This window comes from Oncorhynchus kisutch, linkage group LG18 (assembly GCF_002021735.2).
Source record: "Oncorhynchus kisutch isolate 150728-3 linkage group LG18, Okis_V2, whole genome shotgun sequence".
In the NCBI taxonomy this organism is placed as follows: Eukaryota; Metazoa; Chordata; class Actinopteri; order Salmoniformes; family Salmonidae; genus Oncorhynchus; species Oncorhynchus kisutch.
The window spans coordinates 31775643-31799086 of NC_034191.2; the positions used below are offsets into that span (position 1 = coordinate 31775643).

General features: G+C 44.9%; 1 pseudogene; it reads right to left on the reverse strand.

Annotated features, from left to right (window-relative positions):
• Positions 1 to 23444, reverse strand: part of LOC109909103 (FRAS1-related extracellular matrix protein 2-like) — a 107690-nt pseudogene that overhangs the window by 34388 nt on the left and 49858 nt on the right.

The following is a 23444-nucleotide window of genomic DNA, read 5'->3' on the forward strand; positions in this document are numbered from 1 at the left end:
TGCCCTGTTTTGTCAGAGCAAGGTATGATAGGTTTTCTAAACTCCTGAATAAAATGCCATTGCTCATATTAATCTATATTAGATCTCATTGATAATTAAACACGTCCTAACAAATCAGATAGGTTCACTCACAGTCAGAAACATTGTGACTAGGACTGTGTCCCAAATGGCACTCTATTCCCTACATAGTGCAGAGCCTTTTGGCCAGAGCCCGATTCACTCACGGTCGGAGACGGAGTCGTTGATGAGGATGGTGGCCTTCCCCGGTTCTCCCAGGATGCCGTTCATGGGCATGCGGAGGACCAGCTCGAATGTCTTGGTCCCCTCCAGCACCGGCTGACCCAGGTCATCCAGGATGGTCACCCTGAACGTCTGCTGGCTGACCCCCGGGGCAAAATCCAGGTTACGACTGATCCCTACGTAGTCCACACCGGCTAGAGGAGCGAGAAAAGAGAGAGGGATGAGAGGATTAAAGTATTTGATGATATTTTAACACCTGGGCTGTATGTATCAAGTGTCTCAGAGTAGGAGTGCTGATTTCAGATCAGGTCCTCCCTGTCATTAAATAATCGTATTCATTATGATCTAAAAGGCAAAACTGATCCTAGAGCAGCAATCCTACACTGAGACACTTGATTCACAGTAGTATAATCAGTAGCGGTGAATGTAAATATCACAACATGTTTATCAAATGTTGCTTCCTCTCAACAGTACATAGCAGTGAAGGAGCACTAGGAATCTGTGTGAGGATTAAGACTGCAGTAGTGTGAGACATCTGATATCTCCCTAGGCCCCCGGGAGGGTGTAAACATGTTCTTCATCCACTCAGAGATATGAAGAGGCAGGGTGTTGATGGCATGGCCTTTACCCCCATGACTGCTTCCTGTACTGCTGACCTAGGCTGCGTCCCAAATGGCACCCTATTCCCTATATATATACTTTTGGACCCGGATCAAAAGTAGTGACCTATATAGAGAACAGGGTGCCATTCAGGACCAACCCTGCTATGGACATCTGACCCACAGACCCAGCTATGCGTTTCTGAACCAGCGTTGTGTGTACCTCCGCTTGGGACTGTATTATAAAGCTACAGTATGTGTGTCTGCTTGGGACGGCATTACCACTTAATCTCAACAGATTAGATAGGATAGAAACAATATTTTGCTGCGGGCAGGAGAAGAAAGAATTAAGGAGTGAGAGGGAGTAAGAGAGATAGTGGGGAGGGAGGGAGAGAGAAAGGGGGAGGGAGGGAGGAGATAAAAGAGGAGTGAGGGGAAGGAGGAGTGCTCGGGGGCAGGTGATATGAGGAAGGCTGCAGGCAGGGAGAAGGTTTTACTTTCAGGAGCTATATATACAGTATAGTCTCTCTATCCAGACTTAAACACCAGAGTATGAGGGATTCAGCCTACATTTCTCTGTCTTCACTCAATCTAGCTTTATCACCAACATTGTTCCCAACCCTGTCCCTCCCAACCCTGTCCCTCCCAACCCTGTAGGCCTACCCTCCTCTGTACCTTCCAGCCCTGTCCCTCCCAGCCCTGTCCCTCCCAACCCTGTCCCTCCCAACCCTGTAGGCCTACCCTCCTCTGTACCTTCCAGCCCTGTCCCTCCCAGCCCTGTCCCTCCCAACCCTGTCCCTACCAACCCTGTAGGCCTACCCTCCTCTGTACCTTCCAACAGCTACCAGACTGGGGTTGCGTACCAAATGGCGCCCTATCCGCTATGGGTCCTGGTCAATAGCGGTGCACTACAAAAGGAATAGGGTAACATGTAGGATGCAGCTGGGGCTGAGCAGAGCCCTTCCCCTCTCCACTAATGTTTACATTCAGAGGTCATATAACATCCCAACACATCCAGCCTGTGATGCTCTGGGCGTTCTCTCTACTTCCACAACACCAGAGTGACAGTCAGACAGACTAACCCTGAGGTGGACTCTGGGCGTTCTCTCTACTTCCACAACACCAGAGTGACAGTCAGACAGACTAACCCTGAGGTGGACTCTGGGCGTTCTCTCTACTTCCACAACACCAGAGTGACAGTCAGACTGACTAACCCTGAGGTGGACTCTGGGCGTTCTCTCTACTTCCACAACACCAGAGTGACAGTCAGACTGACTAACCCTGAGGTGGACTCTGGGCGTTCTCTCTACTTCCACAACACCAGAGTGACAGTCAGACAGACTAACCCTGAGGTGGAATCTGGGCGTTCTCTCTACTTCCACAACACCAGAGTGACAGTCAGACTGACTAACCCTGAGGTGGACTCTGGGCGTTCTCTCTACTTCCACAACACCAGAGTGACAGTCAGACAGACTAACCCTGAGGTGGACTCTGGGTGTTCTCTCTACTTCTACAACACCAGAGTGACAGTCAGACAGACTAACCCTGAGGTGGACTCTGGGCATTCTCTCTACTTCCACAACAACAGAGTGACAGACATACAGACTAACCCTGAGGAGGACTAAAGCATATTGTTCCACCTGGTTAACCTTCCCTCTTTAAACACAGCAGTAAAGCCAGTGTGCTGTAACACAAATGCATTGTATTGTAGTACAGTACCCTGTGTGAGAGCAGTGTGTTGTATTGTAGGGACTGGAGCACCTACCTTCAGCAGACAGTGTACTGTCATAGACATTCAGTGTGCTGTGCTGTTGCGTTTTTTAAGGGGTGGATCAGCTTTAATATTGCAGAAAGATTGTTGCTTCCATCAATGTAATTGTCTGCATCATTTCCAATACCCCATATATTTTATGGGTAAAAATATATATACATATACAGTTGAAGTCGGACGTTAACATACACTTAGGTTGGAATCATTAAAACTCGTTTTTCAACCACTCTACAAATTTCTTGTTAACAAACTATAGTTTTGGCAAGTCGGTTAGGGCATCTACTTTGTGCATGACAAGTAATTTTTCCAACAATTGTTTACAGACAGATTATTTCACTTATAATTCACTGTATCACAATTCCAGTGGGTCAGAAGTTTACATACACTAAGTTGACTGTGCCTTTAAACAGCTTGGAAAATTCCAGAAAATTATGTCATGGCTTTAGAAGCTTCTGATAGGCGAATTTACATAATTTGAGTCAATTGTAGGTGTACCTTGGTTGGAGGAGCCCTTGGTTCTCTATGGTGTAGTAGGTCAGGGCGTGACTAGGGGGTAATCTAGTATATTTATTTCTATGTTGGTGTGCTTGGTATGGTTCCCAATTAGAGGCAGCTAGAAATCGTTGCCTCTAATTGGGGATCATATTTAGGTAGCCTTTTTCCCCACCTGTGTTTTGTGGGATATTGTTTTGAGTTAGTGCATGTGGCACCACTGATGTCACGGTTCGTTGTTTGTTTCTTTTTGTTCGGAAGTTTCGCGTAAATAAATATGTGGAACTTTAATCACGCTGCGCCTTGGTCTGTCTCTCCACACAACCGTCACAGACTATCCCACCAAACCAGGACCAAGCAGCATGTTCACCAGGTGAAGGAGTTTTGGACATGGGAAGAAATGATGGGTGGATGCGATACCCTTCCTTGGTGGCAGACGGAAGGTAATAATGGAGGACAGCGACGACGCCAGGGTTCGCGGCCACAGAAACCCCAAGGACAACCAAGATTTGGGGGGGGGGGCACAAGGGGTGGCCGGTTGAGCCGAGGAGAGTGCCAGAGCCCGAATGGCAAACTCTGGAGGAGCGTGTCGTCAGACCACGGCCACAGAAACCCCAATATTTTTGGGGGGGGGCGGCACATGGAGCTGGCGGCTGAGCAGAGGGAAGAGCCAGAGACCACCTGAGAGGAGATAGCGAGATGGTCGGTCGACCCAACGAGAGTACCAGAGCCCACCTGGGATTCGATGGAACAGTGTGAGGAGGGATACCGGAGAATGGAGTTGGCTAGGAGTATGCGGCAATGCAGGCGTTTGGAAGAACGTGTCATCAGTCCGGTGAAACCTGGGCTGGCTCCACGTATCTAGCCTCCAGTGCGCCTCTCCAGTCCGGTACGTCCTGTGTCTCCTCCACGCACTCGCCCTGAAGTGCATGTCCCCAGTCCGGTACGTCCTGTGCTTCCTCCTCGCACTCACCCTGAAGTGCGTGTCACCAGTCCGGTGCAACCTGTGCAGGCCCCACGCATCAGGCCTTCAGTGCGCCTCCCCAGTCTGGTATGTCCTCCTCGCACTAGCCCTGAAGAGCATGTCACCAGTCCGGTGCCACCTGTACCGGCTCCACGCACTAGGCCTCCAGTGCGCATTCACAGTCCAGAGCTGCCGGCGGCGGTCCACAGTCCGGAACCTCCTGCGGCGGTCCACAGTCCGGAACCTCCTGCGGCGTTCCACAGTCCGGAACCTCCTGCGGCGGTCCACAGTCCGGAATCCTCTATGCCGATGCCCAGTCGATACATGGTGTCCAATCTAGCTCCAAGACCGGAGCCTTCCTCTACGCCGATGCCCAGTCCAGGCACGGTGTCCAGTCCAGCTCCAGGACAGGAGCCTTCCTCTGCGCCGGTGCCCAGTCTAGGCACGGCGGCCAACCCAGCTCAATGGCTGGAGACTTCATCTACACCGGTGCCCAGTCCAGGCACGGCGTCCAACCCAGCTCCATGGCTGGAGTACTCCTTTGCGCCGGTGCCCAATCCAGGCACGGCGTCCAACCAAGCTCCATGGCCGGAGCCCTCCTTTGCGCCAATTCCCAGTCCAGGGACGGCATTCAGCCCGGTGCCATGGCCGGATCTGGGTCCTGGGTGGGGGCTACGACCTGCACCAGAGCCGCCACTAATCACCCCCCCACCCTCCCCATTTTGTTTCAGGTTTTGCGGCCGGAGTCCGCACCTTTGGGGGAGTACTGTCACGCCCTGACCATAGAGAGCCCTTGGTTCTCTATGGTGTAGTAGGTCAGGGCGTGACGACTAGGGGGTGATCTAGTATATTTATTTCTATGTTGGTGTGCTTGGTATGGTTCCCAACTAGAGGCAGCTAGAAATCGCTTCCTCTAATTGGGGGATCATATTTAGGTAGCCTTTTTCCCACCTGTGTTTTGTGGGATATTGTTTTGAGTTAGTGCATGTGGCACCTCTGATGTCACGGTTAGTCTTTTTGTTTGGAAGTTTCGCGTAAATAAATATGTGGAACTTTAATCACGCTGCGCCTTGGTCTGTCTCTCCACACAACCGTGACAGTACCTGTGGATGTATTTCAAGGCCTACCTTCAAAATCAGTGTCTCTTTGCTTGATATCGTGGGAAAATCTAAAGAAATCAGCCAAGAACGTCAGAAAAATATTTGTAGACCTCCACAAGTCTGGTTCATCCTTGGGTGCAATTTCCAAATGTCTGATGGTACCATGTTCATCTGTATAAACAATAGTACACAAGTATAAACACCATGGGAACACGCAGCCGTCATACCGCTCAGGAAGGAGACACGTTCAATCTCCTAGAGATGAACGTACTTTGGTGCGAAAAGTGCAAATCAATCCCAGAATAACAGCAAAGGACCTTGTGAAGATGCTGGAGGAAACAGGTATAAAAGTATCTATATCCACAGTAAAAACAAGTCCTATATCGACATAACCTGAAAGGCTGCTCAGCAAGGAAGAAGCCACTGCTACAAAACCGCCATAACAAAGCCAGATTATGGTTTGCAACTGCACATGGGGTCAAATATCGTACTTTTTGGAGAAATGTCCTCTGGTCTGATGAAACCAAAATAGAACTGTTTGGCCATAATGACCATCATTATGTTCGGAGGAAAAAGGGGGATTGCTTGCAAGCCGAAGAACACCATCCCAAACGTGAAGCACGGGGGTGGCACAATCATGTTGTGGAGGTGTTTTGCTGCAGGAGGGAATGGTGCACTTCACAAAATAGATGGCTTCATGAGGGAGGAAAAACATGTGGATATCTTGAAGCAACATCTCAAGACCTCAGTCAGGAAGATAAAGCTTGGTCGCCAATGGGTCCTTCCAAATGTACAATGACCCCAAGCATACTTCCAAAGTTGGCTTAAGGATATCAAAGTCAAGGTATTGGAGTGGCCATCACAAAGCCATGATCTCAATCCTATAGAAGATTTGTGGGCAGAACTGAAAAAGCGTGTGCGAGCAAGGAGGCCTACAAACCTGACTCAGTTACACCAGCTCTGTCAGAAGGAATCGGCCAAAATGCACCCAACTTATTGTGGGGAGCTTGTGGAAGGCTGGCTACCTGAAACGTTTGACCCAAGTTAAACAATTTAAAGGCAATGCTACCCAATACTAATTGAGTGTATGTAAACTTCTGACCCACTGGGAATGTGATGAAAGAAAAAAAAGCTGAAATAAATCATTCTCCCTACTATTACGACATTTCACATTCTTAAAATAAAGTGGTGATCCTAACTGACCTAAGACAGGGATCACCACTTCATTTTAAGAATGACATTTCACAATCAGAAGCTTCTAAAGCCACGACTTAATTTTCTGGAATTTTCCAAGCTGTTTAAAGGCAGTGAACTTAGTGTTCACTTAGTGATACAGTGAATTTTAAGTGAAATAATCTGTCTGTAAACAATTGTTGGAAAAATTACTTGTGTCATGCACAAAGTAGATGTCCTAATTGACTTGCCAAAACTATAGTTTGTTAACAAGAAATTTGTGGAGTGGTTGAAAAACGAGTTTTAATGATTCCAACCTGAGTGTATGTAAACTTCCGACTTCAACTGTCATACATGCATACACACACACACACACACACACACACACACACACACACACACACACACACACACACACACACACACACATATATATATGGGTATGTATGTATACATAAACATTCATACATATACACACATACATTGGGTCAGCCACCAATTGTGCAAGTTCTCCCAATTAAAAAGATGAGAGAGGCCTGTAATTTTCATCATAGGTACACTTCAACTATGACAGACAAAATGATTTAAAAAATCCAGAAAATCACATTGTATGATTTTTTATGAATTTATTTGCAAATTATGGTGGAAAATAAGTATTTGGTCACTAACAAAAGTTTATCTCAATACTTTGTTATATACCCTTTGTTGGCAATGACAGAGGTCAAACGTTTTCTGTAAGTCTTCACAAGGTTTTCACACACTGTTGCTGGTATTTTGGCCCATTCCTCCATGCAGATCTCCTCTAGAGCAGTGATGTTTTGGGGCTGTTGCTGGGCAACACAGACTTTCGACTCCCTCCAAAGATTTTCTATGCGGTTGAGATCTGGAGACTGGCTAGGCCACTCCAGGACCTTGAAATGCTTCTTACTAAGCAACTCCTTCGTTGCCCGGGCGATGTGTTTGGGATCATTGTCATGCTAAAAGACCCAGCCACGTTTCATATTCAATGCCCTTGCTGATGGAAGGAGGTTATCACTCAAAATCTCACGATACATGGCCCCATTCATTCTTTCCTTTACACGGATCAGTCGTCCTGGTCCCTTTTCAGAAAAACAGCCCCAAAGCATGATGTTTCCACCCCCATGCTTCACAGTAGGTATGGTGTTCTTTGGATGCAACTCAGCATTCTTTGTCTTCCAAACACGACGAGTTGAGTTTTTACCAAAAAGTTATATTTGGTTTCATCTGACCATATGACATTCTCCCAATCTTCTTCTGGATCATCCAAATGCTCTCTAGCAAACTTCAGACGGGCTTGGACATGTACTGGCTTAAGCAGGGGGACACTGCAGGATTTGAGTCCCTGGCGGCGTAGTGTGTTAATGATGGTAGTCTTTGTTACTTTGGTCCCAGCTCTCTGCAGGTCATTCACTAGGTCCCCCCGTGTAGTTCTGGGATTTTTGCTCACCGTTCTTGTGATCATTTTGACCCCATGGGGTGAGATCTTGCATGGAGACCCAGATCGAGGGAGATTATCAGTGGTCTTGTATGTCTTCCATTTCCTAATAATTGCTCCCACGGTTGATTTCTTCAAACCAAGCTGCTTACCTATTGCAGATTCAGTCTTCCCAGCCTGGTGCGGGTCTACAATTTTGTTTCTGGTGTCCTTTGACAGCTCTTTTGTCTTGGCCATAGTGGAGTTTGGAGTGTGACTGTTTGAGGTTGTGGACAGGTGTCTTTTATACTGATAACAAGTTCAAACAGATGCCATTAATACAGGTAACGAGTGGAGGACAGAGGAGGCTCTTAAAGAAGAAGTTACAGGTCTGTGAGAGCCAGAAATCTTGCTTGTTTGTAGGTGACCAAATACTTATTTTCCACCATAATTTGCCAAATGAATTCATAAAAAATCCTACAATGTGATTTTCTGGATTTTTTTTCTCATTTTGTCTGTCATAGTTGAAGTACCTATGATGAAAATTGCAGGCCTCTCATCTTTTTAAGTGGGAGAACTTGCACAATTGGTGGCTGACTAAATATTTTTTTGCCCCACTGTATATACATACTTTTTGAATATACCTTTATTTTCCCCCGCAAACCCTACCACCCCTCCTCCAATTGGAGTAAACTAATAAACAATAACACTTAGGCTTCTACCTTCAGTTTATACATATTATACACATTTTACAGACAATCTATTTTACAACAGTTATATGTGGTTTGTTTTTAGTCCTTCCTCTATTTCTGATATCCATCCAGTTTAATTTCTATTTGTAATGGTGCTCTTTCACAACATTTCTGAACCTATATACATTTTACAGACCCCGTACATTTTACATTGGTTATCTTGTTGTTATTAGTCCCACCCTTCAGATCCATTCAACCCCTCCCATTCATCTCTTAACACCATCCATATTACATTTATATTTGCTATATATAATTCAACTGTGCTGTGATGCTTCACAAAAGTACTGAACCTTTCTTTTCTCATAGCTCATAGCTAAAATAATTATTATATTATTGATTGATTGACTATGACTTTTCAAATCACCCAGTATTGCTAGGTAAATTAGTTCTAGGTAAATGTTGCAATTCTTCAGCCATTCCTGGACCTGTGACCAAAAACGAGCTACGTATGGACAGTACCAAAATAAATTATCTAATGACTGTATTGTCTCTACCTTCAGCAGAGACAGGGTCTGTTTTCCTGGAGCGTACAGTGACCGTGGCTGTTTTAGAGAGGTCAGTGCCTGTCCTATACACCTTGACCTCCACATAACCATCACTCTCATCCACACGGTAGTCTGTGTCCCCGAAGTAGAATCCTGGAGCTGTGGAGGAGAGGAAACACAGGAAGATGCCGTACATCAGGATCTTGTTTGAGTCAGTTTCACAGCTGGAAACCGTCTGATGTAACTTTTGAGTTGAATTTGTAATAACCCACATTTCAAATACAGTTACTTCTGACGACATAGCTAAATGACTGCACATTGAGCCACTAGCCGGCACTAAACTCAACACTAGTCATTTCCAGCACTTATAGTCCCTGCATTACAGTATGGTACATTTGAGGGGATGTTATTACAGAATATAAATGTAAAGACTAGAAGCCTGAAGGCATCCCTCTATTTCTGTGTCTGGTTGAAAGGAGCCGGTGCAGTGTAGACGACTGTGGTAGAGGAGTGTTTGTGTGTGTGTGTGTGTGTGTGTGTGTGTGCGTACGCAGAGGAGTTGGAGGATTCCAGGCCCGCCTGTCTGCAATTAGTACTTTCCTGAGCCCAGATTCCGCTGCAGTCAATATCCCCCACACTGTTCTGTTCCTCTGACTCTCTCTCACCCTCTTCTTCTCACTCTCTTTGTTCCTCTTTCCCTCTCTGTACTTTGCGTGCTGTGAACTGGGCTGTCTCCTGGGAAGTTTCTGTCAACTAACATCACAGCTGACTCAAACAACCAGAAACACAGGGAGGGTGTTGATTGAGTGTAACGGCCCTCACAGTAAGAGCGGGACCCTGGGCTCATTTACTGTATGTTCTGGGAAAATAAACAACTTTGAGGTAAAATTGGAGTGGCAGTTGTTGGCTCTGGCTTTACTCATTTTTGTGTGTGAAAATGGATCAAACCAACCCTTCTCTCCAGACTACTGAACAGCAGAAGCCTGGTCCATCACAGAGGAACTGGAGTTATACACTACCATTCAAAAGTTTGGGGTCAAAATGTCTTTGTTATTGAAAGAAAAACATTTTTTGTCCATTAAAATAACATCAAATTGCTAAGAAATACAGTGTAGACATTGTTAATGTAAATGACTATTGTAGCTGGAAACGGCAGATAATTAATGGAATATCTACATAGGCCTACAGATGCCCATTATCAGCAACCATCACTCCAGTGTTCCAATGGCACGTTGTGTTAGCTAATCCAAGTTTATTATTTTAAAAGGCTAATTGATCATTAGAAAACCCTTTTGAAATGAAGCCAGCACATCTGAAAACTGTTGTTCTGATTAAAGAAGCAATAAAACTGGCCTTCTTTCCTTCTTTAGACTAGTAGAGTATCTGGAGCATCAGCATTTGTTGATTACAGGCTCAAAATGGCCAGAAACAAAGAACTTTCTTCTGAAATTCGTCAGTCTATTCTTGTTCTGAGAAATGAAGGCTATTCCATGCGAGAAATTGCCAAGAAACAGAAGATCTGGTACAACGCTGTGTACTACTCCCTTCACAGAACAGCGCAAGCTGGCTCTAACCAAAATAGAAAGATGAGTGGAAGGCCCCGGTGCACAACTGAGCAAGAGGACAAGTACATTAGAGTGTCTAGTTTGAGAAACAGACGCCTCACAAGTACTCAACTGGCAGCTTCATTAAATAGTACCCGCAAAACACCCGTCTCAACTTTAACAGTGAAGAGGTGACTCAGGGATGCTGGCCTTCTAGGCCAGTGTCTGTGTTCTTTTGCACATCTTAATATTTTCTTTCTATTGGCCAGGTCTGAGATATGGCTTTTTCTTTGCAACTCTGCCTAGAAGGCCAGCATCCCGGAGTTGCCTCTTCACTGTTGACGTTGAGACTGGTGTTTTGCGGGTACTATTTAATGAAGCTGCTAGGTTCTGTCCCAAATGGAACCATATGTCCTATATAGCACACTATTTTTGACCAGAGAGAGGCCAAAGAAGTGCCCTACACAGGACGCCATTTCAGCCACAGTGAATACATGAATGAATTCAATGGTGGTGATATCGCCACAGGCATATACCCTGTTTCCATGACGATGATGATCACACATTTAGGCTGTTAGTTAGCTGGGTTTCTCATCTCAAAGTGACACAGATAAATAGGAAGATAGGAGAGCAGAGAGAGGAGGCTAATACTGGCTGAAAAATAGCTCTGCATAGAACTAATCTGTCCATCTGATAAAACAATACTGTAGCAGTACTGTAATAGTACTGTAGTAACTAAAGCACTCCTTTTATCTGATGCATTGACTTAATATAAATAAACACTGCAAGAGGAAATTATACATGAAGAGCTTTTCAAAGCATGTGAAATAATACGGTGTGAAGCAAAATGCCTGATATCTATGTTTATCAGACAGGCTGATATCTATGTTTATCAGACAGGCTGATATCTATGTTTATCAGACAGGCTGATATCTATGTTTATCAGACAGGCTGATATCTATGTTTATCAGACAGGCTGATATCTATGTTTATCAGACAGGCTGATATCTATGTTTATCAGACAGGCTGATAGCTATGTTTATCAGACAGGCTGATATCTATGTTTATCAGACAGGCTGATATCTATGTTTATCAGACAGGCTGATAGCTATGTTTATCAGACAGGCTGATATCTATGTTTATCAGACAGGCTGATATCTATGCTTATCAGACAGGCTGATATCTATGTTTATCAGACAGGCTGATATCTATGTTTATCAGACAGGCTGATATCTATGTTTATCAGACAGGCTGATATCCGTTTGTCCGACAGGCTGATATCTATGTTTATCCGACAGGCTGATAGCTATGTTTATCAGACAGGCTGATATCTATGTTTATCAGACAGGCTGATATCTATGTTTATCCGACAGGCTGATAGCTATGTTTATCAGACAGGCTGATATCCGTTTGTCCGACAGGCTGATATCTGTTTATCAGACAGGCTGATATCTGTTTATCAGACAGGTGTAAAGAGATGTAAATGATTTATCTTCTAACACCTTATGTACTTATCTTGGACTCAAAGAATACCATAACACTTTTCAAGGATTGGATATCATCAACTCATTGTATTAGTCAGTTAGACAAGCAGAAGGAAAACTGTTAATGTAGACAAAGCCTGAAGATTGGTAGTTGAAGGCATTGTTGTCAGGTATGAAAGTGCTTTGAATTGGTAATAGGCTTACAGGGTGCACACACAGGACAAATACACCTGTCCTCCTTTATCTAGGTCGAGAACAAACCTAGACAAAGGATATGTAACAAACGGCACCCTCTCCCTTATATAGTGCACTACTTTTGACGTGCTCTGGTCAGAAGAAGTGCACCATATAGAGAATAGGGCTCCATTTGGGATGCTACAAAGTGCGTGTGTGAGTCGAGATCAAACCTAGACAAAGAGTGTGCGGTGTCAGGGTTTATGCAGCTGCCAGTGTCTTTCCCAAAAGACAAATCAAACAAGGCAGGCTTTAGACTGTCTCAGCTCATTCTCTACGCTACTGCGGTAATCAGATCTGTGTGTGCGCGAGTGTGTGCGCCGAGTCCCAGACTTGCAGCTGTAGTAATCAGATAAGGTTGGTTTGTACAGCAGACAAACACCATCTCCACAGGGGAGGGGTGTGGTATGGAGCCACCGGGGAGAGGTGTGGTATGGAGCCACCGGGGAGAGGTGTGGTATGGAGCCACCGGGGAGAGGTGTGGTATGGAGCCACCGGGGAGAGGTGTGGTATGAAGCCACCGGGGAGAGGTGTAGTATGAAGCCACCGGGGAGGGGTGTGGTATGGAGCCACTGGGGAGAGGTGTGGTATGGAGCCACCGGGGAGAGGTGTGGTATGGAGCCACCGGGAAGAGGTGTGGTATGGAGCCACCGGGGAGAGGTGTGATATGGAGCCACCGGGAAGAGGTGTGGTATGGAGCCACCGGGGAGAGGTGTGATATGGAGCCACCGGGGAGAGGTGTGGTATGGAGCCACCGGGGAGAGGTGTGGTATGGAGCCACCGGGGAGGGGTGTGTGTGGTATGGAGCCACCGGGGAGTGGTGTGGTATGGAGCCACCGGGGAGGGGTGTGGTATGGAGCCACCGGGGAGAGGTATGGTATGGAGCCACCGGGGAGAGGTGTGGTATGGAGCCACCGGGGAGGGGTGTGGTATGGAGCCACCGGGGAGAGGTGTGGTATGGAGCCACTGGGGAGGGATGTGGTATGGAGCCACTGGGGAGGGGTGTGGTATGGCGTGGGACAGTAAAACATGAGAATGCTCGTAGAGCAGAATTAGTCTTGTATTTATGCAGTGCTGTTACTGGTCTGTAAATCTCCAAAAACACTCTAAGTTCTGTAAGGTATGATTATGGTTCTGGTGAGAGTGGGACGGGTCTGGGTCCTAGACGAGGATGAGAGGAGAAAAGAGTAGTGGGTTGACCCTAAACCCTGTTATTACCTCCCTGGACCCATCTGGACTCATCTGGATTCACCTGGATTCCAGGTCACACTGAGAGCAACAGATGTGCTGCAGCATTTTAGGGAGAGGTAGCGTAGTGTTAACTATAGTGTTACAATTACACCTACAGGGCTAGACTGCATGTTCAGCAAGCTCTACAGTAGGTGAGTATCATTTCTGTATTCTAATAAAACCTACCACCCGTCTGTTAAACACATGATCCTAGTAAATAATGATTATAATCAGGCAGGGAAAGGCAGCTCCGGTCCTTGGGGGTCTGAGTGAAATTTTGTTCTGTTCAGTGTTTTAAACCTGGGAAACAAACCAGGTGTGTGTACACCATGAGCGATCATATTCCTGGCAATAAAAAGTGAAAAGCAGCAGACATCAAGTACCTGAGTTGCCCTTTACTGACTGAGATCATATGCAGTCTACACACGGTACCGATAATACATTTTTAGTTGGGTTGTATCTCTGGTTGTGTTTGGTTAGAAGAGACACTGGCTGCATCTCCTGAATATCCAGCTCTAATGTACATCCTTTTCTCTTTGGAAGTGAAAGGGCTGGGAGTGGAATTCAGGCAGGGGGGGGAACAGTTACCTCCTAAGGCCCCTGACTCTTTAATGGGACCGGGTCAGCCCACCCTGGAGAGGCACAGCAGGACAAAGGACCCTCACTGGCAGGGACAGGTGCTACACATGCATGCACGTACCATGCCAAAAGACCGCCACTTCTACAGCACAAAACACAGGGGAGAAAGGCTGATTCCACGCTCTGCCTGTACTGCCTGAGTATCTGTGTCATGTGTGGAGGAAAGGAAGCAGGATTACATGCTTATAATCCCTGGTAATGTATAGTACACTACTTTTGATTAGGCTCCATAGGGAACAGTGTATCATTTGGAATGTACCCAGGGTCTGGGAGAACAACAGTCAGTAATATCAATGATTGATTTATTTCTTAACTCTGATTTGACAGCTATTCTTTTCATTGTGAGTTAACTGTGTATTAATGTTTAGATAGCGGGTCAAGGATGTTTGAGAGGCCGGTAGGAAGGTAAACAGGGGAGACAGATTTCCTATAAGCCCTGAGATGAGATTAGCTAACTGGGTTTTCAGCTGACGTGAAGTGTTCTCAGAGGAACTGGGTTGAAGGGTCGAAAGTTTAAGGTGGTTACAGGCCAAAGGCCTTTCTTACCTGTCACTGTGTACCCACTGAATAGTCTACATCCTAGGTGGCATGGCACTGATAAACACCTGATAACTCACACTACTAGCCTGGTACCACACCTGTATGAGGTTTAGCTAACTGTACTGACAATCGTTGCCAGGCTATACATACTACCTCACCCTTTGGTCACAGTTTGAGAGAGCGCGGGCTGTAATCTGTATTTCCATGCTTTGTGACTGACAGGCAAGGCAGTGTGCTCGCAATGCTGGTACGAAAACCACAGTGTCAGTTTAATACAGTCACACTACAGCCCGGATCAGAAATTTGTTCTAGAATCATTCTAGATCATTCCAAATGTATAAAACTAAAGTTCCTCTTGGCATGAACTTAAGTTTTGGCATGTTCTGTTTCTTGCTATAGAACACTGTCATTGTTCTAGTTAATTTACAACCAAAACAACAGTTGACATGCCTTAATACATCCCCAGTCATGACATTCGACATCATCGTGTTCTCAGAGCCGTGGCCTGAGGCCTCAACAAGGCGTCTGACTGACAACCAGGATCCTCTCCCTCCTGCATATCAGTTGTTCGGGTGGAGTGGTTCATACGGGTTCATGTATAGAATGACACACACACAGAAGGGGCAGGTAGGAAAGGGGGAAATACCTACTTATTATTGTTATCTTGAATGGAATCGTGATTCTGTCTGCATGGCGTCAAGAATCAGATTAAGACAAAGAGTCAGAGAGGAAACCATAGCCTGAAGATACTGTCTGACAAGCTGCCTAACCCCCTCACTAGTGACGTCAGGAGCTGTAACCTGATCAACACAAAGAGGGAATGAGGTAAAACAGTGAGGCACCTCCCCAGGGCATCCTGAATCAGGTGCTGGGGGGGTTTAAGGTGCCAGGATACGATGAGATAGAAGGATGGAGAGATAGTTAGATAGTTCTGGAGAGACAGGGCTGATGTCAGCCTATAGATAAAGGAGGTGGTGGTAATGGAATGGACTGAGCTCTGTTAGATAAACTAAGGAGGAGAGCAAGGTAGATAGGCCTGGAGAAGAGCAGTACTGTAGATTGAGTACCTGTCAGGTCGTACCTACAGGAGGGAATAAGGTGTGATTCGGAACGCACCACAGATCATTGTGTGTTAGAGTGTGTGTGAGAATCTTAGGTTCATACGGACTGTGTATTGTCTAGAAACTCTCCCCCCACTACATCAAGACTTCCTGCTGAATAGAACTGTTTCACTGTGAAACTATGACATTCTGAAAAGGATTAGAGGTGAGCTACATTCCATGGCTGTTATACAGGGTTACAGACTATTATAGGTGTGTTAAACAGGGCTGTTATACAGGGTTACAGACTATTATAGGGCTGTTATACAGGGTTACAGACGATTATAGGGCTGTTACACAGGGTTACAGACTATTATAGGGCTGTTATATGGGGTTACAGACTATTATAGGGCTGTTATACAGGGCTGTTATACAGGGTTACAGACTATTATAGGGCTGTTATACAGGGTTACAGACTATTATAGGGCTGTTATACAGGGCTGTTATACAGGGTTACAGACTATTATAGGGCTGTTATACAGGGTTACAGACTATTATAGGGCTGTTATACAGGGTTACAGACTATTATAGGTGTGTTAAATAGGGCTGTTATACAGGGTTACAGACGATTATAGGGCTGTTATACAGGGTTACAGACTATTATAGGGCTGTTATACAGGGTTACAGACGATTATAGGGCTGTTACACAGGGTTACAGACTATTATAGGGCTGTTATATGGGGTTACAGACTATTATAGGGCTGTTATACAGGGCTGTTATACAGGGTTACAGACTATTATAGGGCTGTTATACAGGGTTACAGACTATTATAGGGCTGTTATACAGGGCTGTTATACAGGATTACAGACGATTATAGGGCTGTTATACAGGGTTACAGACTATTATAGGGCTGTTATACAGGGCTGTTATACAGGGTTACAGACTATTATAGGGCTGTTATACAGGGTTACATACTATTATAGGGCTGTTATACAGGGCTGTTATACAGGGTTACAGACTATTATAGGGCTGTTATACAGGGTTACAGACTATTATAGGGCTGTTATACAGGGTTACAGACTATTATAGGGCTGTTATACAGGGTTACAGACTATTATAGGGCTGTTATACAGGGTTACAGACTATTATAGGGCTGTTATACAGGGTTACAGACTATTATAGGGCTGTTATACAGGGTTACAGACTATTATAGGTGTGTTAAACAGGGCTGTTATACAGGGTTATAGACGATTATAGGGCTGTTATACAGGGTTACAGACTATTATAGGGCTGTTATACAGGGTTACAGACTATTATAGGGCTGTTATACAGGGCTGTTATACAGGATTACAGACTATTATATGGCTGTTATACAGGGTTACAGACTATTATAGGGCTGTTATACAGGGCTGTTATACAGGGTTACAGACTATTATAGGGCTGTTATACAGGGTTACATACTATTATAGGGCTGTTATACAGGGCTGTTATACAGGGTTACAGACTATTATAGGGCTGTTATACAGGGTTACAGACTATTATAGGGCTGTTATACAGGGTTACAGACTATTATAGGGCTGTTATACAGGGTTACAGACTATTATAGGGCTGTTATACAGGGTTACAGACTATTATAGGGCTGTTATACAGGGTTACAGACTATTATAGCGCTGTTATACAGGGTTACAGACTATTATAGGGCTGTTATACAGGGTTACAGACTATTACAGGGCTGTTATACAGGGTTACAGACTATTATAGGGCTGTTATACAGGGTTACAGACTATTATAGGGCTGTTATAGAGGGCTGTTATACAGGGTTACAGACTATTATAGGGCTGTTATACAGGGCTGTTATACAGGGTTACAGACTATTATAGGGCTGTTATATGGGGTTACAGACTATTATAGGGCTGTTATACAGGGGTATAGACTATTATAGGGCTGTTATACAGGGTTACAGACTATTATAGGGCTGTTATACAGGGTTACAGACTATTATAGGGCTGTTATACAGGGTTACAGACTATTATAGGGCTGTTATACAGGGCTGTTATACAGGGTTACAGACTATTATAGGGCTGTTATATGGGGTTACAGACTATTATAGGGCTGTTATACAGGGGTATAGACTATTATAGGGCTGTTATACAGGGTTACAGACTATTATAGGGCTGTTATACAGGGTTACAGACGATTATAGGGCTGTTATACAGGGTTACAGACTATTATAGGGCTGTTATACGGTGTTACAGACTATTATAGGGCTGTTATACAGGGTTCCAGACTATTATAGGGCTGTTATACAGGGTTACAGACTATTATAGGGCTGTTATACAGGGCTGTTATACAGGGTTACAGACTATTATAGGGCTGTTATACAGGGGTACAGACTATTATAGGGCTGTTATACAGGGTTACAGACTATTATAGGGCTGTTATACAGGGTTACAGACTATTATAAGGCTGTTATACAGGGCTGTTATACAGTGTTACAGACTATTATAGGGCTGTTATACAGGACTGTTATACAGGGTTACAGACTATTATAGGGCTGTTATACAGGGCTGTTATACAGGGTTACAGACTATTATAGGGCTGTTATACAGGGCTGTTATACAGGGTTACAGACTATTATAGGGCTGTTATACAGGACTGTTATACAGGGTTACAGACGATTATAGGGCTGTTATACAGGACTGTTATACAGGGTTACAGACGATTATAGGGCTGTTATACAGGGTCACAGACTATTAAACTGTTAAAGCTTTAGTTTAGCATCCCAACAGCTACTCTGACACCAAGGAACAGTAGGGGGAAGGAGGTACTGTACAGCAGAGAGCCATCTCAAGCATGTAACCCCTTCCTCATGTGGCAGCCAGGTCTCGCACGCACGCACACACACACACACACACAAAGTAGTGTGCCTGCCTCTGTTCCCAAGGAGGCTACAAGAGAACCTGCAACCCAATCTGAGTAATGCAGTCGGAACACTAATCATTCACTAAGCTCTCTATCCCACAGGTTGAAATATGTGACATAATTTCCTGCCAGTTTCAGTCAACACACAGGAAATATGTGACCAAGAACATCACTACGGTCTGAGACTCCGTGGCTGAGAAACTATTTGGACATTGAACAGGGAATACATAAATACATGCCCCAAAGTATTCGGGATACTTGAATTGGAGATCTATGTGTTGTGTTTCTATTCTAAAAAAACAGGTTGTTTAAAATAAGAGATAACACAAAACCATGCTCGCAAACAGACGAATATGTCATACAGTCTATGTACTGCATTTGATTGATATCCTCCAGAACGTCATGGTTCTTGTCTTGACTAGGGAGTGGAGCTCAACTATCATTTACTTTCCTGTCCAAGGCAGATTTATGAGAGGGACTGTTAGAGAGATATGTTTGGTAAGAGGGGAGTCATCCTGTCTAGATGGTCCACCCTGTGAGAGAACATCTGGTGAATCCTCACTCAGTTTGAGATAGTAGGTCAACCCAGGGCTGTGTCTAAAATGGCACCCTATTCCCTACATAGTGCACTACTTTTAACCAGGGCCCATAGGGTTCTGAGCAAATTAAGTGTACTATATGGGGAATAGGGTGCCATTTGGGACATGTACAAAAGTAGTGCACAATTTCAGGAAAGGGGTGTCATTTGAGATGCCCAACTGGTGTAGATCTAACCATGTTTAATGTATCTTAATGATGTGCATAGACAAGGTTTTCTTTCCGTCTACAGGCCTCCTCCAATACTGTTCTGACTCAAACTCCAGCAGCGAGGTTCTGGAATGCTGTGGAGAGTTGCTTCGACCCAATTAGCTCTGTTTCAAACTGACGTTTTGATGGTGTGTGTGTGCAGACAGAAAGTTTTGATGAAAGTTTGAAACGGAAGATTCAGCGATTATACCAAGGGATTTTCACATCGACTGTTCCCTGCCTGTCACCCTTCACAGCGTTGCTTCCTTTAGATGTCAAGGATACACACACACACACACACACACACACACACACACACACACACACACACACACACACACACACACACACACACACACACACACACACACACACACACACACACACACACACAAACACACACACACAAACACACACACACACACACACAAACACACACACACACACACACACACACACACACACACACACACACACACACACACACACACACACAAACACACACAAACACACACACACAAACACACACAAACACACACACACAACACACACAAACACACACACACAACACACACAAACACACACACACGGTCTATAGGGAGAAGGTAGATAGGGAACTAGTCAGGCAGATATGCAAGAAAGCAATGGTCAAGAGGTGCTGTTGAACAAAGGCTGTTTGTTAGATAGGAGGTACAGGAGACTATCAGATGTGGATATGAGCCTTGCAATAAGAGCTTCCCTTCAGCAAGAGGAGACACACAGGGTAAATGTCACCCTACTCCTTACATAGTGATCTACTTTGGACCAAAGCACATTGCACACATGTACATACACAAACAAGCCACTATTCCTCTATTGGTTACATTCAGTTGGTACTACATCATCTGTGTACCTCATGCTTCCTTGTATCAGTCAGCATAGCAACAATATGTCATTTATCATACCAATTATTTTTTCTTTCATAAGTTCATTGAAAGTTTACGGTTTGCTCCTCATCTAACCAATACATAAACAAAACCACATCCAATAGATGGGAGCCTGTTTCTATTGGTAAAGTCATGAATTCACTTTGCCTGAGGAGGGTTCTTCTCTTCCACTCTTCGTGTATAGGTGTGTGTGTGTTTGTGTACCTTTTGAAGGTCTCCTGATCTATCTGTTCTAGACGTTTCATGAATAATATTCATGTGTAAATGTACCTTTTTACACACCATCTCAACTGTCTCCTTTGCTTATAAGCAACGTTTACAAGTCTGCTAACATTGTTGTCTTAACATTATCTTCCAGAGGTGACAGGACAAGAGCAATCTTTTTTTCTCACCCTCATGTTGTGAAAAAACACATTTCCATTGTAAAAAAAAAATCCAAAATGGCACCCTATTCCCTAGAATAGAGTGAACTAACCTGGTCGAAAGTAGTGCCCTACGTAGGGAATAGGGTTCCATTTGGGAGGCATACCTAGTCAAGAGTGATATTAACACTTTCCTCAGCTGATAACTGTTATCCTGTGCTCCAGGCGAGCATTTGAAAGGTCAAAATTGAAAAGTGAAGGGTCATCTTACCATCATCCAGGTCAGGTATGATGGTGACCCTGGCAGTGTGGTACTCCTGTCCCAGACAGCCTCCCATGGGCATACTGAGGGTAACGTTGAAGCTCTCCTCCTCTTCATACAGAGAGTCATCTATGATCACCACACGACAGGACTTCTCCATCTCGCCCTTATCAAAGCGCAGGACACTGTTGTGTTCCTCAGGTCTGGATATGTAATCAGAGTAGGACAGGACTGTAGTGGGGATGGTCCCTGTAGCTGTGGCTGTAGGAGAGAGGAAAGGAGAGATGGATGAGAAGAGAAGGAGAGAATTCTAGCAGGGACATTACCTGAAGCTCTGTGTATGTGTGTGTGTGTGTGTGTGTGTGTGTGTGTGTGTGTGTGTGTGTGTGTGTGTGTGTGTGTGTGTGTGTGTGTGTGTGTGTGTGTGTGTGCGTGCGTGCGGACCGTACCTTGCTGTGTGTAGCAGATGACCATGAGTTCCTGTGTGATGTCACCACTCCTGCGTACTGGGATCAGCAGCTCCCCAATGTCCTCCTCTACAGGGTAGACTGCAGACGGGATGAACACTGTCGACTCTGGGGGGACAGGGAATGAAAGGGGGGGGGGGGGGGGGGGAGACAAAGCGAGAGAGGCAGGGGGGGTGAGACAGAGCGAGAGAGTCGGGGGGGGTGAGACAGAGCGAGAGAGGCGGGGGGGTGAGACAGAGCGAGAGAGTCAGAGGGGGGAGACAAAGAGAGATAAACCCTCACATCCTGCTCACTGCGTACGTACTTAATACACAAGCTACGCTGATGAGAAGAGGGTACAACAATGTGTTAAATATTTCTGTCTGAGTTACAGTATGTTGCTGCTGGTGCTCTGGTCCAGGCTCCTCTCTGAGGGCTTAACAGAGTTCTATAAAGGATGTGTTGACCCAGTGAACAGAGGCAGACTATCAGAACACATAGTCTGCGTCGCAAATGGCACCCTATTCCTTTTATAGTACACTCCCTTTGACCTGAGCCCTATGCAGGTCCTGGTCAAAAGTAGGGCACTATATTGGGAATAGGGCGTCATTTAGGATCCATCCAGAGGATATGATGTCTAACATCAGTGGTTGGCACAGACAACTACCCAGAAGCCTCTCTGACAGTTGACGCACAGGGACCAATCAGGGAAATACATATACATTTAGTGAATTGTTAATAGGAAAAGTCCAGCTTCCGTGCTGTAGACTTTGCATGCTAAGAAGAACAGTAAAAGTGGGCCTGGATAATAAACCTGACGTGTCTTGATTCTGTTAGCAAGCAGAGACCTGTTCAAACCATTGGTCTTTTTTACAGTTTGTTATAAAGTCACTCCCCCTGTTCTGTCCTCTCTTCTCCTTATCTCTCCTCTCCTCCTTTATTCTGCATAGCATGACTGTGTCTAAGTTACTAGACCTGAGATATATTCCAGAGGCCTACACTAAGAAGTACCTACCTCACATAGACATTTTTATAATATTATCTCTATCACTGTTACGTTTATTCTTCTTAAAACCTATTATTTACTCTAATTGTGAATCTGGACGTCTGTGCTAATAAGGTGCCAGCAGCGCCAGAACTCTCAAAATCCCAACAGTCATACCTGACCAGGACACTGGACCAATGGCTCCCTGCCCTGCCCAGCCCTGTTGTAGACAAGTAGATGTTCTATCTCCTACTCAGGCTGGCAGAACCTTCAAGCTTATAGCCCTTAATACTAGCTCCTGCCAAGGCAGAACATTCTTTAAGCTCCAAGCTGACAGGCGTTAATGTGGATAGTTTCTCCCCTCTCTCTCTCTCTGACTAAACTTGAACTCTTCTGAGTTGAAGAGATTCACATTTAAAGGAGCTGCTAGAAACTGGGTCAGTTGTAAGACAAGTCCCAAATGACACCCTATTCCCATAGGGCTCTGGTCAAAAGTAGTGCACTAAAAACAGAATAGGGTGCCATTTGAGAAACAGGCATACTCTGAGTATCTGGGAAATCATGGAAATCTAAAATAGTATGGTCAGGAAGCAGAATGATATTTTAGTGTGTAATGTTAAAATCTTAATATTGATAGCTGCAAGTTATCATTTCCCTCAAGGGACTAGAGTGTTTTGTGAGACAAACAGTACCATCCTCCATATATTTTAACCAATGTAAGTTGTTGACAGAATATTCCTCCTCTCACACAGAGGGACCCCAGAGGGGGAAGGAGAGGAGAGGCATAATTTATATGTAAATTTTGCAAGAGCTTCCCTCCCTCAGCCTTCCAACTACAGTATCACAGGGGAATGAATGGCTGAGCTGCTGTTTTTAAAAACCTTGTTTGTCTGAACTGTATTTAGATACTTTAACTACGTCACTAATAGCATCCTATTCCCTATGTAGTGGCCTACTTTCGATCAGTACCAATAGGGAATATGGTGTCATTTGGGACACAGCCCTTGTGTAAACAACATGAGAGCCCTGGGA